The sequence below is a fragment of the Dasypus novemcinctus genome, chromosome 5, assembly GCF_030445035.2.
Source record: "Dasypus novemcinctus isolate mDasNov1 chromosome 5, mDasNov1.1.hap2, whole genome shotgun sequence".
NCBI classification, from domain to species: domain Eukaryota; kingdom Metazoa; phylum Chordata; class Mammalia; order Cingulata; family Dasypodidae; genus Dasypus; species Dasypus novemcinctus.
Window position 1 is genome coordinate 115,339,315 of NC_080677.1, and position 18,812 is coordinate 115,358,126.

Below are 18,812 nucleotides of genomic sequence, written 5' to 3' on the forward strand. Positions count from 1 at the left end.
ACCGGATTAGAGCTGCTACCACCTGTAACCTGTTATGTGGCCCTGTAGTTAAGTCAAATGTTCCCAATTTGCTAGATGTATTATCAACATAGCAGATTGCATTAAAAAAATTTTTTTTGGTCTTTATTTTTTAATGCTACATTTAAAAAAATGAGGTCCCCATATACCCCCCACCCCTCCAGAATGCATTTTTCAGCTTCAGATTTTTTATACACTTCTAAGAAGACATTAAAGATGTAGAAGAGAAGTATACCTCAGAAACCTAGACATTTAGGGAAGCACATTAATGTCCCAGTTACATTGATTGTAAAGTGTACCCTAAATGGCTCTTTCTGGAAGCAGAGAGATGAAGAGAGGAAATGATAGAATGATACAAGAGAAGGCAGGTGGGAAGAGGGTGTTCTAGCCACAAGGTCAACACATTCATATTCAGAGAAGTCTGGGTAAAAAAAAATTAAAATTATTTAGATATGTATAAAAATCCAAGTCAAAGGAAAAAAGGGTTTCATACAAGAGTATCAAAACAGTAAAAGGAACACACTAAATGCACAAACTGATGGCAAGTCAGTCCATAGACTGTTGTGATAAGTCCTTCTAACATCAGTCAAATTTCTTCTAATCAAATAACTCAAGGTTATTTACAGATGTGGTGACTTTAACAAGAGTCTCTCATGAGAGGGTACTTCAATCATTTGTTTCAGTATCTATCTGCACCATGTAGGCATCCAACTCTGCATCCAGGTGTCCTTCTGGTTTTGAAATGTACGCGTCTAATTGGTTGTCTACCTGCTCCTAGCTCAGTGCAGGGCAAGCAAGGGCACCTCTTCCTCTGTCACAGCTTCTAAATCCCTTCCCTGACCTATCATAACCCGATCTCTACTACCGATTCCACTATGACCCATAGCTCCATGCCCTAGGGTCCCTCTCCCAGTGCGGTCACCCCTCGGGCTGAAGTGTGGTTTGCTGGCCTGGCGGGGGAGCAGCCGCGGCAGGCCAAGCCGCTGCCCCCATAATAGGGTGGCTGGTCGGACTCACCGCCACCCCCGAAGGGAGCTCAGCATGGGCGCAGAGTGCCCTCGGGTCTCCCCTTCTCGGCAGCCATGCTTCCGCGGCCGCCCCTCCTCCCGGATGGCGCCACACGATGCCTGTGGGGCGGCACCCTTCTTCTTCTTTCTCCCTGCGCAGGCGCAGGGCAGAAAATTCCAGTCTACCCTTTTCCCCTCCCCCGACAGCAGCAACAGCCAGGCGTGGGCGGAAAAATCCAGTCTGCCCTTTTCCCTTCCCCCGACAGCAGCAACAGCCAGGCGTGGGCAGGAAACTCCAGTCTGCCCTCCACCCCAGCAACAGCAGCCACCAATCCCTAAACCCTGCCCCTTCCCCCAGCAACAGTGACAGCTAATCCCTAACCACCACCCCTCCCCCGTCCGGTACTGCCCACTGACCTTTCGCCGGCAACCAATCAGAACAGGGTGTGGCTTCGACCAATCAGCCTTCCCCAGCCCCTATAAAACTGTTGCCTCTCCCTCAATAAAGTGGACTTGCGTGTTTACCTTGTCTCCGCGGTAGTTCTTCTGCCATGCGCCCTCCAGTCCTGAGAGCCCCCGACAAGGGCCTGGCCTCCCTTGTCCCCAGTTCGTCGCCTGCTTCTCCGGGCGACCCCTTCGTCGCCGGCTTTGCCAGGCGACCCCGTCAGCCGAACCGCGCAACCCCTTGTGAGACCGATCCCTCGTCTGCTGCCGGACCGACCCCTCGTCTGCTGCCGGACCGACCCCTCGTCCCAAGCAGGACTGACCCCTCGTCCAGAGCTGGACCGACCCCTCGTCCGCAGCCAGACCCCACCTCTACCGACTGAGCAAGCCGCCGCATCCCAGGACTTCCATGACCTCAAACACTATCTCTTCTTTTTTTTTTCTGAAGATTTATTTTATTTATTTATTCTCCCCTCCTCGTTGTTTACACTCACTGTCTGCTCTCTGTGTCCATTTATTGTGTGCTTTCTGTGTCTGCTCATCTCTTTAGGAGGCACAGAACCTAATCTGGGACCTCCCATGTGGTAAGCAGGAGCTCAATTGCTTGAGCTACATTGGCTTCCCACCTCCTCTTCTTTTTTTTTAAATTAAATAATTTTTAAAAATTCATTCTTAAAAAATATTACATTCAAAAAATATGAGGTCCCCATATACCCCCCACCCCCCTCATCCCACTACTCCCCCCATAGCAACATTGTCCTCCATCATCATAACATATTCATTGCATTTGGTGAATACATCTCTGAGCACCGCTGCACCTCATGGTCAATGGTCCACATCATAGCCCACACTCTCCCACGTTCCATCCAGTGGGCCATGTGAGGATCTACAATGTCTGGTAATTGTCCCTGCAGCACCACCCAGGACAACTCCAAGTCCTGAAAATGCCTCCACATATCATCTCGTCCTCCCATTCCCCACAACCAGCAGCCACCATGGCCACTTTTTCCACACCAGTGCCACATTTTCTTCGATTACTAATCACAATAGTTCATGAATAGAATATCAGTAACTCCACTCTAATCCTTACTCTATTCCTCCATCCTGTGGACCTTGGATTGGTTGTGTCCATTTCACATCTATGTCAAGAGGGGTCTTAGATTCCACATGGATGCTGGATGCAATCCTCCTGCTTTCAGTTGTAGGCACTCTTGGCTCCATGGTGTGGTGGTTGACATTCTTCAACTCCATGTTAACTGAGTGGGGTAAGCCCAATAAACCAGAATGTAGGAGCTGAAGTCTGTTGAGGCTCAGGGCCTGGCTATCATATGGTCAGTCCAGAGATTCAGATCCCCTAGATATATCTTAAACCCCAGCCCCAACTACAATTCTGGTAAAGCAACAGGAAAGGCTTGTGCAAAGAGATCCTATCTGAGTCCAGCTCCATCACACAGAAACACCAATACCAAAGAAGGGCCAATTGACATGGCAGTGAACTCCATCTGCCATGACCATAGAACCTGTGGGTCTCTGTAGCCCTCAGAAGAACCAATACCTGGGGTTGTATCTACTTGATCTTTCTTTGAGACTCTGCTCAGGTGTGCATAAGGGCAACCCCTCTGATAACCTCCAGGCTCGTTTTTAGAGACTCATAGCCATATAAACTCATTTGTTCTTTCTATGTCCCCCTTGATTTAGGTGAAAAAGCATTTTTAACTCCTGTTATTATATGTAGACAGGGATATTCTGCTGGTCCGGTTTGAACCTTTTATTCAAGGTCATTTTCTAGTTATGTTATCAGCTGGTACTTGGTAGTGATCCCTTGGCGCCAGGGAGGCTTATCCCTGGGAGTCATGTCCCACACTGGGGGGAAAGCAATGCATTTACATGCTGAGTTTGGCTTCAAGACTGGCCACATTTGCGCAACACGGAGGTTCTCAGGAGGTAACTCATAGGCACACTCTTGCTCTAGGCCTTGTTCCTATTTCAGGTGCACAGGCTCACAAGCATAGTCATTAGTATCAGGGGCTCTGATTGTTGGACCTTCATTCCTTTTTGGTCTTTGCCGTTGCACTTGGGGGATTGTTGCTGTTCCTTTAGGGAATGTGATAGTGCTCTCCTGGCTAGGAACTCAGCACTCCCTCAGTTGTTGTTTTTAATTGTTTCCACTATGAAAATATCCAAACATTTTTATGTACCCTGGATATATGCTCTGTAGAACTCCCTGTCAACCATATGTCCCTGTCAATAACATCCCACACCAGTATTCCTCCGCTGCCATTGTTGAACCACTCTGTGATCCAAAACATCCTTAAAAGTGAAGCGCAATATATTGCCGGGTTCCCTTAATAGTAAAATGGAATATAGCGATGAGTTTAAAGGTTAGATATAGAATACATATTAATTTGGAAAAATTCTACATCCTATCTTTTTCTTTTCTTTTTTCTAATTATTAAGCTTATCTTCACAAGAGTTTTAGATCACAGTAATTCATATATACAATATACAGTACTCCCACATATCCAACATAAAACTTTTTCCCTTCCACAGCAATAAACTTTTAACATATTCAAACCATATTTACTGAAACTGATGTACAGATATTGAGACAATAGCTTTCAAACAAGGTAACATTTGTGTTTACATTGTGGTTTATACTTCAGGCTATACAATTTTCTAAATTTTTAGTTATCCTATGTTTTACATTATGATTTACATTTTAGCCTATCAGCCCCTATATATTTTTGGTGTAATTTTACATGTTTTATATCCATCCTTGCATACTCTTGTGAAACACTTCTCTTGCCCTCACAGTTAAGTTGGTTCCATCTATTCAATACCTATTTCCCTCTCCTCTTAGGGCCCACAATAACAGTCAATCTTCATTTCTTGAAGAGTCATGTTCAGAGATACTTGCAACAGTGTTGAGGGCTTGACATGGTCAACTGCCCTAATGCCCTGGGAGCCACCATTTCTCTTGAGAGATACAGTTCCCTCTATTTGATGGCATCAGTCCTCCCGAGGATGTGGGTATACCTTCACTCTCATTATATGGGTCTCTACCCAATGATATAACCCACTCTGACAAAATGAGCATTCACATATTCCCTAGGAGTCTGTCCTGCATCAGATTATCCCCTTTAAGTATCTTAAACAGGTAACTTTCCTTATTATATTTTTGAAAAGGTTTTCTCAGCATTATACTCTCAACAAACACCTGCCAGTCTCCTATGTTTGTATGTTGCCCCACCCTCCCCCCAATTTCTTGGGCAATATTACCCATCCCTCCATCCCTAGCCCCCCTGAAGCCTACAAAGGCCCACCCAAAGGTAACCCTATGCCCCCATTTTATCCCTTCCTTGTACACATACTTACCTCTAGCTTATCATAGATTTCACCCATGTAGATGTCCACTTACATCCTTCCTCTACTCCCCGATTTCCTGTAAGCCTATCATCCAGTCTCTAGCTCTCTGAGGCAGCTTGGTTTACTTACTTCATATCATTGAGGTCCTTCAATGTCTGGGTATTTGTCCTTCAATGTCTGAGTTGCTTCACTCATCATAAGGTTCTCAAGATTCATCCATGTTATCACGTGTGTTTGTAGTGTATTTGTTCTTAACGCTGGGTAGTGTTTCATTGTATGAATATACCACATTTTATTTATCCATTCATCTGTTGGTGGGCATTTAGGTTGATTCCAACTTTTGGCAATAGTGAACAATGCTGCTATGAACATTGGTGTGCATATATCGGTTTGTGTCCTTGTTTTCAGTTCTGCTGGGTATATACCCAGCAGTGGAATTGCTGGGTCATATGGCAAATCTATGGTTAGTTTTTTGAGAAACCGCCAAACTGTCCTCCAGAATGGTTGGATCCTTCTGCATTCCCACCAGCAGTGGATGAGTGTTCCCATTCCTCCACGTCCTCTCCAGCATTGTAGTCTTCTGTTTTTTTCATAGCTGCCAATCTTATGGGAGTAAGGTGGTATCTCATTGTAGTTTTGATTTGCATTTCCCTGATAGCTAGAGATTTGGAGTATTTTTTCATGTGCTTTTTAGCCATTTGTATTTCTTCTTTGGAGAAGTGTCTGTTTAAATCTTTTTCCCATGTTTTAAATGGGTTGTTTATTTTTTTATTTTCAAGAAATAGCGTTCTTTATATATGCAAGTTATAAGTCTCCTATCCAATATATGGTTACCAAATATTTTCTCCCATTGTGTAGGCTCCCTTTTTACTTTCTTGACAAACTCCTTTGAGGTGCAGAAAGCTTTAATTTTGAGGAAGTCCCATTTATCTATTTGTTCTTTTGCTGCTCGTGCTTTTGGTGTGAAGTTCATGAAGGCATTTCCTATTACAAGGTCTTGTATAGGCTTCCCTACACTGCTTTCCAAAGTCTTTATGGTCTTGGCTCTTATATTTAGGTCTTTGATCCATCTTGAGTTGATCTTTGTATAAGGTGTGAGGTGGTAATCCTCTTTCATTCTTTTACACATGGATATCCAGTTCTCCAGGCACCATTTGTTGAATCGGCCATTCTCTCCCAGTTGAGGGTTTGGTGGCTTTATCGAATATTATATGGCTATATATATGAGGCTCTATATCAGAACTTTCAATTTCCTTCCACTGGTCTGTGTGTCTCTCCTTATGCCTATACCATGCTGTTTTCACTACTGTAGCTTTGTAGTATGTTTGAAGTCAGGTAGTGTGATTCCTCCAATTTCATTTTTCTTTTTCAATATGTCTTTGGCTATTTGGGGTGTCTTTCCTTTCCAAATAAATTTCATAGTTAGTTTTTCTAGTTCCTTAAAGAAGGCTGTGTTGATTCTTATTGGGATTGCATTGAATGTGTAGATCAGTTTTGGTAGGATAGACATCTTAATAATATTTAGTCTTCCTATCCATGAATAGGGAATATTCTTCCATTTATTTAGGTCTTCTTTGATTTCCTTGAACAGTCTTGTGTAGTTCTCTGTGTATAAGTTTTTTACCTCTTTAGTTAAACTTATTCCTAGGTATTTGATTTTTTTATTTACTATTGTAAATGGTATTTGTTTCTTGATTTCCTCCTGAGCTTGCTCATTATTGGTGTACAGAAATGCTACTGATTTTTGCGCATTGATCTTATAACCTGCGACTTTACTAAACTCATTTATGAGTTCTAGAAGTTTTGTTGTAGACCTCTCAGGGTTTTCTATGTATAGGATCATGTCATCTGCAAACAACGAAATTTTGACTTCTTCCTTTTCAATTTGAATGCCTTTTATATCTGGTTCTTGCCTCAGTGCTTGAGCAAGTACTTCTAAGACAATGTTAAATAGAAGGGGAGAGAGTGGGCATCCTTGTCTTGTTCCTGATCTTAGAGGGAAGAATTTTAGGATTTCACCATTGTAAATGATGTTGGCTGTGGGTATTTCATATATACTCTTTATCATGTTCAAAAAGTTTCCTTGAATTCCAATCTTTTGGAGTGTTTTTATCAAGAAAGGGTGCTGTATTTTGTCAAATGCTTTTTTTGCATCTATAGATATGATCATGTGATTTTTTCCCTTTGATCTGTTTATGTGGTGTATTACATTGATTGATTTTCTTATGTTGAACCATCCTTGCATACCTGGAATGAATTCCACTTGGTCATGGTATATAATTCATTTAATGTGTTGTTGAATACAGTTAGCAAGTATTTTGTTGAGTATTTTTGCATCTAGGTTCATTAGAGAAATTGGTCTGTAATTTTCCTTTCTTGTGGTGTCTTTGTTTGGCATTGGTACTAGGGTAATGTTGGCATCATAGAATGAGTTCAGTAATGCTCCTTCTGTTTTGATTTTTTGGAAGAGTTTTAGCAGGATTGGTGTTAGTTCTTTCTGGAATGTTTTGTAGAATTCACCTGTGAAGCTGTCTGGCCCTGGGCTTTTCTTAGTTGGGAAGTTTTTAATGACTGATTCTATCTCTTTACTTGAAATTAGTTTGTTGAGATCATCAATTTCTTCTTTCATCAATATAGGCTACTTATGTGTTTCTAGGAATTTGTCCATTTCCTCTGAATTGTCATTTTTGTTGGAATATAGTTTTTCAAAGTATCCTCTTAAGATAGTCTTTATTTCTGTGGGGTCAGTGGTGATCTCTCCTTTCTCATTTCTTATTTTGTGTATTTGCATCTTCTCTCTTTTTTTCTTTGTTAGTCTCGCTTAGGGTTTGTCAATTTTATTGATCCTCTCAAAGAACCAGCTCTTGGTCTTGTTTACCTTTTCAAGTGCTTTCTTATTTTCTATTTCATTTAGTTCTGCTCTTATCTTTGTTCTTTCTTTCTTTCTTCTTCCTGTGGGGTTACTTTGTTGTTTTTTTTACTAATTCTTCCAAATGTGCAGTTTTTCATTTTTTGCTCTTTCTTCTTTTTTGATGTATGAATTTATGGGTATAAATTTCCCTCTCAGTACTGCTTTTGCTGCATCCCATAAGTTTTGGTATGTTGCGTTATCATTATCATTTGTTTCAAGGTAGTTATTGATTTCTTTTGAGATTTCCTCTTTGACCCACTGTTCTTCTAAGAGTGGGCTGTTTACTTTCCATATCTTGGTGTGAAATCTGGGCCTCTGGCCCTTGCAGATTTCCAGGTTCACTCCACTGTGGTCAGAGTTATTATTTTGTATGATTTCAATTTTTCTGAATTCATTAAGCCTTTCTTTGTGGCCTAGCATATGGTCTATCTTGGAGAATGATCCATGTGCACTTGAGAAAAATGTATATCCTGCTGTATTCAGGTGTAATGATCTGTATATGTCTATTAGATCCAGCTCCTCTAATATACTGTTCAAATATTTTGTTTCTTTAGTGATTCTTTTTTTTAAAATTTTTTATTCATTAAAAAAAAATTACATTAAAAAAATATGAAGTCCCATTCAACCCCACCGCCCCCACCCCCCACTCCCCCCACAGCAACACTTTCTCCCATCATCATGACACATCCATTGCACCTGGTAAGTACATCTCTGGGCATCACTGCACCCCATAGTCAATGGTCCACATCACAGCCCACACTCTCCCACGTTCCATCCAGTGGGCCCTGGGGGCATCTACAATGTCCTGTAGTTGTCCATGAAGCACCACCCAGGACAACTCCAAGTCCCAAAAACGCCTCCCCATCTCATCTCTTCCTCCCATTCCCTGCACCCAGCAGCCACCATGGCCACCCTTCCCACACCAATGCCACATTTTCTCTGTGGACTTTGGATTGGTTGTGTCCATTGCACATCGATGTCAAGTTCTCTTTTGAGATGTTCTGTCCAAAGTTGATAGTGGTGTATTAAAATCCCCCACTATAATTGTAGAGGCATCTATTCTTTCACTTAGTTTTTCCAGTGTTTGCCTCACGTATTTGGAGGCACCTTTGTTAGGAGCATAAATATTTATGATTGTTCGTTCTTCTTGAGAGATAGTCCCTTTCACTAATATGTAGTATCCTTCTTTGTCTCTCACAATTGTTTTGCATTTAAAGTCTATTTTGTCTGATATTAATATAGCTACTCCTGCCTTTTTTGGTTATTGTTTGCTTGTAAGATTGTTTTCCAACCATTCACTTTCAGCCTCCATGAATCCCTGGGTCTAAGATGTGTTTCTTGTAGACAGCATATAGATGGGTCATATTTCCTTATCCAGTGTCCCAGTCTGAATCTTTTGATAGGTGAGTTTAATCCATTGACATTCAGTGTTATTACTTTCAAGGAATTATTTATATTAGCCATATTTTGATTGGACTTGTGTTTGTCATATTTTGTTTGTTTGTTTTTCTTCTCTTTTTGTCTTTTTTGTTGCTCTTACACTCTCCTCCAACTCTGCCTCTCCTGTTTTTACCTATCTTCCTGCAGAACTCCCTTTAGTATTTCTTGAAGGGGAGGTTTCCTGTTGGCATACTCTTTCAGTTTCTGTTTATCTGTGAATATTTTGAACTCTCCATCATTTTTGAATGCTAGTTTAGCTGGGTAGAGTATTCTTGGTTGGAAATTTTTTTCTTTTAGTATCTTGACTATATCATACCACTGCCTTCTTGCCTCCATGGTTTCAGATGAGAAATCAGCACTTAATCTTATGGAGCCTCCCTTGTATGTGATGGTTTTCTTTTCTCTTGCTGCTTTTAGAATTTTCTCTTTGTCTTGAGCATTGGATAATTTGACAAGTATATGTCTTGGGGTGGGCCTGTTGGGGTTATGACGTTTGGGGTGCATTGTGCTTCCTGGATACGTACATCCATCTCTCTCAGTAGATTTGGGAAATTTTCAGACATTATTTCCTGCAACACTCCTTCTGTCTCCTTTTCCTTCTCTTCTCTTCTGGGATGCCTATAATACGTATGTTTGTGCATTTTGCATTGTCATTCAGGTCCCTAAGTCCTAGCTGGATTTTTTCTATCTTTTTATCGATCAATTCTACTATCTGTTTGATTTCTGATGTGCTGTCTTCCACATCGCTATTTCTCTCCTTTGCCTCTTCTAATCTGCTGCTATTTGCTGCCAGTGTGTTTCTGATTTCTTGAACTGTGGTGTTCATTCCCATCATATCTGTTATCTTTTTGTGTATGTCTGCAATTTCCTCTCCAAGTGTTTTCTTCATATTGTTAAACTCTTCCTTTACTTCATTAAGTTGGTCTCTAATATATGTTCTGAGATCTTTAATTACTTGTCCAATGTTCTGCTCCCCTTCCTGGTTTTTAGTTTGTTTATTGGATTCAGCCATGTTTTCCTGATTATTGGTTTGGTTTGTAGTTTTTTTGTTGCTGTCTGGTCATCATTTTATCTTGATGTGTTTAATTAGTTCCTTAGCTTCTTTGTCTATTCTCGGGGATTAATTAGTTGTTGTTCTTGCATAAGTGTTATATCTTCTCTTTGGCACTTTGTTTTTCTTATTCTAATTTCTTGTTGCTGGCTGAGTTCACTTTGAAGGAAAATATTAGGGCCAGGGAAAGGCAACTGTGTAAGAAAAGAATATGTGTAAAGTAGTATTGGTAATAAATGTTAATAGAGCAACAATATAAAATCTGGGAGAATGGATATTAGATTCATGTAAGTTATGTAGATTTATAGCAGTAAGTAGAGTACCTATAATGAGATAGTCAACTGAATATGGGGAGGAATAGAGTATGAATTAAAAAGCCAGTGTTTTCATGAGAGAGGGAAAGAGAAAAGAAATACAATAGTATCAAGAGTGGATAAAAGACAGAAAACAGAACAAAGGTATTAGTAATTAAAAGTTAGACAATTTGGGGACCAAAGAAAGGGAGGTGGAATGTAAGAGAGACAGTAGATGATGGAGGATAGCGAGATGTGGGGAAAAGGGGATAGTGTAGGTGGCCAAAATCAATTCACACAGAAACAAGGAAATGGAGGATGAGGAAACACAGCAAGTGTGAGGCATTCCCTGCAGCACCTATTGTATAAATAAGATAAAATAAAATAAGAAGAAAAAGAGAGAAAAAAAAAAGAGAAGAAAAAAAGGGGGGTGGGCAAAGAAAAGGGAGGGAACAAGCAAGAAAAAGAAAAGAAGAAAGAAGAAATAAAAAAACCTAAATAAATGAAAAAGGACCTTGGGGGATACAATGGGAGAAAAGACCAGGAGATAATGCAATAATAGCAACCAAGACAATAAAATAAAAATAAAATTAAAAAAAAGAGAAAAGAGAAAAAGGAAAAAAAAACACAAATGTCAAGGGCTAGGACAATCAAGGACCTCAGATGGCCCTCAGGGCGTGGTGGATTCAGGGATGGGAAGTCTGTGATATTGCAGACTCAAGAGGTGTGAGTCTCTGGGGTGTGGGCCACCAGAGTTTAGGGGACACAGACCTGGGAACCACGAATCCAGTTAACAGGGAGCCTGGGAACACCGCAGTGCAACACAGCCTTCAGGGATCCCCACAGCTGGGTGCCAGCCCTATAGGGAGGGGTCAGACCTGCAAACTCTGACCTCTGTGTCAGAAACCCTAAATTCCCCCTCTCACAAGAGTCTCTTCTGTCACTGTCTCACCAAGTCGACTTCAGGTCACCTCCCGCCTTGCAAGACCCCGAAACAGCCTGCTGGGGGCGCCTCTGTATTACAAGTAGTTCAAGGACCTCCACAGATCGGCCACCAGCCCAGGGGGAGGGGCTCTACCCAGAAGTTCTGATCTCCATGTCAGAAACCCAAAATTCCACGTCTCGCAAGAATGCCTCTGTCTCTGTCTCACCAATTAACTTCCAGACATCTCCCGCCCTGCAAGCCCCCAAAACAGCCTGCTGGGGTCACCCCTGTACTACAAGCAGTTTGGGGATGCCGCAGATGGGCCATCTGCCCTAGGGTGAGGGGCTCTAGCTGGAAGCTCTAATCTCCGTGTCAGAAACCCAAAATTCCACGTCTCGCAAAAATGCCTCCGTCTCTCTTACCAAATTGACTTCCAGACACCTCCCACCCTGAAAACTCCTGAATAGCCCGCTCAGGGCTTAGGAATTCCCCAGCGCAGCAGAGCCTCCAGGAATTGCCGCTGCCATGAAGCCCGCCCCAGGAGGAAGGAACCTCCCATGTGCAGCCCTGATCTCCATGAAAAAGACCCAAAAATCTACCTTTTACATGAATCTTCTCTGTCACCATCCCACTAAATCGATGTCCAGACACCTCCTGCCCTGCAAACACCTGAGACAGCGTGGTCCAGAAAAATTCCAACCCTGCTCAGTCGCTTCTTTGCAGGAGAGATTATAAAGTGCACTCACTCAGACACCATCTTGCCCCTGTTCCCACCACCTCTTCTTAAGCCTATTTGGAAGCTATGACTTGTCCACCTTGAAGCAGGCTTTGACTCTGGAGTTACTTTGACCTTGGAGAACTCTAAGTAGGGTTCTCATGGCACGTCCCCCTCTTAGTCCTCCTCTGGACAAGTATCTCTGGATTATGGGCAGGTCTTGTCCTCCAATTTCTCCCCTGGCCAGGATCCCTATAGTCAGCCTAACTGTGCCTGGATGTTACTCTTACCCAGATGCTGCTTTAAGCTCTTCTGCTTAATTTTTAATGTTGCCTGGACAGAGGGTCTATTCTCCATCTGTTGGACCTGTCTTATGTTTCTGGCACTGGCTAGTTGTTGCTGTTGCTGCATCAAAGCCTGAATATTCACTGGCATCAGCTGTTCTTCAGCATATTAATACAGTGCTCATTTAGAGACATCTTGGTGGTGCTCTTAAGCACAACTTTTGGAGCTGAATGTGCAGCCATCTTCAAATCCCAAGATTTGAAAGAAACAGACTCCAGTGCTCCTCCTGGGGCTGCCACCATGGCAGGCAGGCAGGCTGGGAACTGCTGAACCTGAATTGAACACTGGGGGCTTGGGTTAATTTGGTGGGCAGTTGGTTAGATACATAAGCTGATGAGTTGCTAGTTTAGGTCATTGTTGTTGGTTAGCAGTTTGGTTGGCTGGTCATTCTGCTCACCCAGCTTGCTTTTTCCTCCCATTTTTCTGTGCCACCACAGCTGCTGTAAACTGGTGCTTTTAAAAGTGGACTATATCTGAGAATCAAAGGAATATGATACAATCAAAATGATTGAAAGTTTCATGTTAGATACAGCAATAGCCTTTGGAGAATGTGCCCAGCTCACAATGCCTCCCTGGTAGCCATTTTGTACAAAGTAACATTCCTCTGGCCTCAGTTGATCAGACCAGGTATGATGAACCTTGATTCAAACTGGGGAAGAGACTCTTCCCCAGGAAACTGGATGTGGGACAGAGAGGACTCTCAGAACCTGGGAGTGATTCTAGTATGCCATGTATATCAGGGAGGGCTGGTCTGCCAAGAAAAAAAATAGCGAAGTGAGCTAGGGAGAGAAGCAGTAAGGAGTTGCAGAGAGATGTATCCCTGCTGCTTGATGACTTTCCATTTCTCAGTTCCAAAACTTCCTGAAGATTGCCAGTTTCATTCTGGTCTTTGGGTTCCTAGAGTTCCGTTTTTTGTTAAATAAACAATAGTTATGTTAAATAAATCAAAATAAATTCTCCATATTTTGCTTAAGTTAGCTCAGGTTTTTTCCTACTGTCTTTAATCAAGAAAGCACTAACAGATACATTTGTCTAGTCATAGACAAAGCAAGTAGCACTATATTGCTGAGGTTTGGGATTTCAGAACTGGCCACCCCAGGCCCAGAGCAGCCTCAGACAGAACTCCAAATATCCTCCATTTTGCCCCAGGATGCTATATCAAATCATCATTGGGTGCAATATTAAATCGTTGTGCCTGAGGAAAATGGACATTCTATTGAAGACTTCTTAGAGCAAGACACCACAGAAATCTCATTTAAGCTCCTTATTTTACAGGTGAGTACCTTGAAGTACAGAGAGACAGATTTGCTCAAGATAACAAAAGTTCTTCATTGGTTTAGACACTTGGAAAAATATCAACTGTAAGATATCACACAACCAGGGTGCTGGTGTGCCTTTAAAGGCCAGTCTTTACCTGTGCCCTGGATTCTAAATCTCATTCTTAAGTACTTTGTTTCTTTGGTTATGCTCTTCTCCTGCATCTGTAATCCTTCCCTTTCTACTGGATCATCCCAGCAGGACACAAACATTTTCTAGTACATCAATCAAACAAACAAGTTCATGAACAAACTCCTTGATCCTCCAGTGCAGGTTCTCTCTGCTCCCAACCTCTAGAGTTGTCACGTAGTCATGACCACTTCCTCATTTCCCATCTACTTCCTGTCATTATGGTTTGACTTCTACCACCACCACTAATTCAGCAAAACTACTCTTATCAAAGTCAAGGACAAAAATAATTTCCAAGTTGCTAAATTTAATGGTCATCTCTCTGGTGTATCTAACTTGATATTTTAGGGGCATCTGTGGCAGTTTGATATTGTTTATGAATTCCAAAGATAGATATTGGATTATGTTTGTAAACTGCTCTGTTCCTCTGGGTATATTAGATTATATTGGATTCAGAGGTTTTACTTTTACTTGATTATTAAATAATGATTAAGGCTTTGATTGAGCCATATGAGTAGGATGTTGTGTCCCCACCTCCTTAGTGGATGGGGACTCACAGAAAAACCTTACAGCAGAGAAGGGAGGAGGAAATTTTGATCATGGAGCCTGGGAAGTAAACACACAGAGAAGCAGATAAATGATGAAGGAGAGAAGGCTCCATTAGACACAGCAGAGGCCCCAGGAAGAGAGATGAGCTATTTGCCTGACAGTCTACAGTCGGCCTTGTGGAAAGAGCAGCTGAGGCCAGAGAGAAACAAGCCTGGGGAAGAGAGAAACCCAGGAAGCTTGAACCCTTTTAGATGTCGGCAGCCATCTGGCTTCAACATGTGGCAGCAGTCTTTGGTGAGGGAAGTAGTTTATACTTTTTGGCCTGGTAACTGTAAGCTTCTACCCCAAATAAATACTCTTTATAAAAACCAACAGGTTTCTGGTATTTTGCATCTGCACCTCTTTGGCTGGTGAATACAGCACCTAAGAGTTGACCATGCCTTCCTTCTTAAAGCATTCTTCTTAGTGCTTTACCCATTTCCCTGGATTTCATTCTACTTCAATAGCCATTCCTTCTTAGACTCCCAAACTTGCTTCCCTCACTCAACTAATATTCTAAAAGATAGGATTCCTTGGGGGCTCTTAAGGGCCTTCTTCCCTTTCAAATACTGTTGTAAAGTTGGTGACTTTTGAATTTATGTCTCCAGCCATGATCTTTCATCTGCACTCTATACTTGTAGATTCAGCTGCCTACTAGACATTGTCACCTGAATGTCTCGCCAATATGGCAAGATTTACAAGTTCAAAATACGTTTTTGACACTTTCTGAAAATCATCTTAATCTCAATAAATGGCCTCACCATCCTCAGTTACTCTAACAAGAATCTTAGGAATAATACTTGCTGCCTTCTTATCCCTTTTTCTCCAGGTCCAGTATGTCAGAAAATTCTTTTATTTCTAGTACCAAAAATATGTCTTAATTTCTCTTCTTTCCAACTCCACGGCCATCACTTATTCCAGGTCAACCTCTCCTTCTAGTCTTCCTGCACTAATTCAATCTTCATACCTAAAAGGCAATACTCTTAAAAAAGAAATAGTATCAGGTCACCTCCCCTGCTTAAAACTCTTCAGTAACTTGTATTGCACCTAGAATAAAGTCTAAACTCCCAACCATGGCCTCCAGGTCCTGCTTACCTCCCCAACTACATGTCTTGCCATTCTCTACTTCGAAGGATGAAATTCACCCATTCTTTTCTTTTCTTTTTCAAGAATGTCGTGCTCTTTCCTGCTTCATGATCTTGGCACATGCCGTTTACTCAACCTTAGATTCTCCTTTTCTCTTTCTCTATATGGTCTTAGCTCTTTTTGATGTTTTAGGTCTTAGCCTAAGTGACATTCCATTAGAAATTCCTTTTTGACCATCTAACAGAAGGGTCTCTTCGTTATTCTAAATTCAAGCCTTTTGCTCATTTACATAATAGCACTGAACATAACTTGCAAACATTTAAACTATTTCCTTCCTTCCTTCCTTCCTTCCTTCCTTCCTTCCTTCCTTCCTTCCTTCCTTCCTTCCTTCCTTCCTTCCTTCCTTCCTTCCTTCCTTCCTTCCTTCCTTCCTTCCTTCATCACAGGTTCTCCATTGTTAGACACAGCATCTATCTTATTTGCTTGTGTTTCTCTAGCACATATTACAAAACTTGGCCCAGTTTGTTTTATGAATGAATCAGACATTCAGAGAAACTATATAAAAGTGGTAGGTGGTTCATATTTTTCTTTCTATAGGGGAATGTTCTCTAATTATTTGAATGGTATGGAAAGCAGTGATAAAATTTCAGTAATAGAAATAATTGGATAGTTTATAAATAGCAAAGCTAACAGCAGATATTTGTTAATGTGCTGTCTTAGAAATCTCTGAAACCTGAGATGGTTGATATCAGAGTTATAGTGCTGGCGCCAGGAGACAATATTTTAGAATTGCCACAAAATGTCCTTTATACTATCTTTTGGCTGATGGTGGCATATTTCATTAAAAAAGAAATATGTTTTTCTTGGAATTTCTTGCAGAAATAACAAAGCTCTGCTCCCTGATTTTTTGCAATTGCTAAATTTCTGTTTATTTTCCTCCCAGTGAATAAGGATAGGAGGTAGAAGCTTATTAATTGCTCTGACATTTCTTTCTAATTTATTTCAAGCTCAGGTGTTGAAGTGAGCATGTGTCATGTTTTAATCATTGGCAGTTGTTTGCTTCATAGGGCATATTGCTATTTTGCCCCTCTGGGCATATTTCCCCTCTTCTTTATTGTTTCTCTGTTTTTTTAAGTATTAATTCTTTGGTTTATGAAGTATGGTGTTCACACTAGTTGCAAACCTCTTCCTAGACAGTTCAGTTCATAGAATAAAATTCTATCCAAGGATTTGTAGTGAAAAGCAGTATTAATTCTAAGATCATTCAATAGCAGTGGTTCTTAATCTTATTTTAGGCTATTGGTTTCTTTGAGCATCAAATGAAAGCTGAGTAATCATACCATAGAAAATGTACCTACATGTATACATACATTTTGGATGCACATTTATGGATTAAAGGATTGGCTGAAGCCCATTTATGAAACCTAAGCTAAAAACCACTGCTTTGTAATACTATCTAACAAAACCTGAAAAACTCCCTTAATCTGCACACATAAATTTGCCAAACCAAGCATTTTTGGTGGAGAAGACACATTTAGGGCCAGAGAATGAGGGTGGAATTCCTCTCACACCTCAGAGTAAGAGTGAAGCATATTTACTCATTCCTCATTACTCCTCCCTGAAATTAATCTTCTCATCTCCCCAGTTATGTTATATGATATCTACTATTGCTGGTGTGCTCTCTGTGCCAGGAACCATGTAGGGTATTTCCCATAATTTTATTATTTTAACATACTCTGAGGTATAGAGGAATAAACTGAGACATTCCATTGGGAGTTTGGCTAGCAAGACAGAGCAATGCTTTTGCTCAGGGTAGTTTATGTTCTTATTAATTCACTCAACAATTTGTTCCTAAAAGTGCGCTATGACATAGTATGCTGGAGTATTTGGTTATTACAAAAAATGCCGGCGGTGCCACATGGGAGGTCCACGGTTCAAACCCCGGGCCTCCTTGACCCATATGCAGCTGGCCCATGCGCAGTGCTGATGTGCGCAAAGGAGTGCCCTGCCATGCGGGGGACACCCACGTGTATGTAGTGCGCCCTGTAAGGAGAGCCACCCAGCATGAAGGAGAGTGTAGCCTGCTCAAGAATGGCGCTGCACACATGGAGGGCTGATGCAGCAGGATGACGCAACAAAAAGAAACACAGATTCCCATGCCACTGACAACAGAAGCGGACAAAGAAGATGCAGCAAACAGACATAGAGAACAGACAACTGGGGTGGGGGCGGGGAAGGGGAGAGAAATAAATAAATAAATCTTTAAAAAAAAAAAGCCAGATATAATTTATGTCTTTAAAGAATTCATGGTGTCATTAGAAAGATAAGACAAATTAAAACAGTATATTAATCTAGGCACTGAGCTTACTTCCCCCAAAGAGTAAAACCAATATTTGGGTTTGAAGCACCCATGAGGGATACTACAAGTAGACAAATGACAATGATGCAAAGGAAAATAAAATAAATGAGAGGTGGCACTGCTTGCTCTCTGTCCAGTCCCCTGTGAGGTTCTCTGGGGAAGTAGGATAGCAGAAGACAATGTCTCTATCTGCACACTTGTAGCACCACTAAAATCCAATGACCTGTAATAGCCTAGAACATAGGCTCTGACACATTCATTTTTTCAAAAAATTTTCGGGCTTAGTATAGTATTTGCCAAAGAGGAGGTACTCAATTAAATGGTTACATGGAGTTGAAAGGAAAACAGACAAAACAAAACAGCAACCACCCACAACAACAATAATAAACACAAAAAGAAACATAAAAACCTATTTCCAAATGCTATAGTCCTAAATGCTAAATCAAGAGTTACCTCTGACTCTTGCCATAGGGCTTGGCTGCCTAATATGGACACACTGAGGTAGAAGTACTTACTCAGGGTACTAATGTCTTTGTGGAGAAGATTCAATTCACTGGAGGAAATGCATATAAAGAAAAAAATTTAATTAGTTGTTTCTATTTATATGACTAAGTTTTGTGTTTTTTATTTTCATCATTGGTACATGATGATTTGGCTGATAATCATCTGAAAATGTTGATTTGCTTGGTAGTATTATAAATTTCTTTATAAACAACCTGTCTATTATAATATGAAGATATAAACACTATATATATATTTATTTATAGCTGCTTTACCATAATTTCTAGTAATTTTTTTCCTGTTATTGGCAATGCTTA

The 18,812-nt window shown here is 41.0% G+C and overlaps 1 pseudogene; it reads right to left on the reverse strand.

The window, feature by feature from the left end:
• Nucleotides 1-684: 684 nt before the first annotated feature.
• On the reverse strand, nucleotides 685-12,697 carry LOC101439722 (chromatin target of PRMT1 protein-like; annotated as a pseudogene).
• Between the last annotated feature and the right edge of the window lie 6,115 nt (nucleotides 12,698-18,812).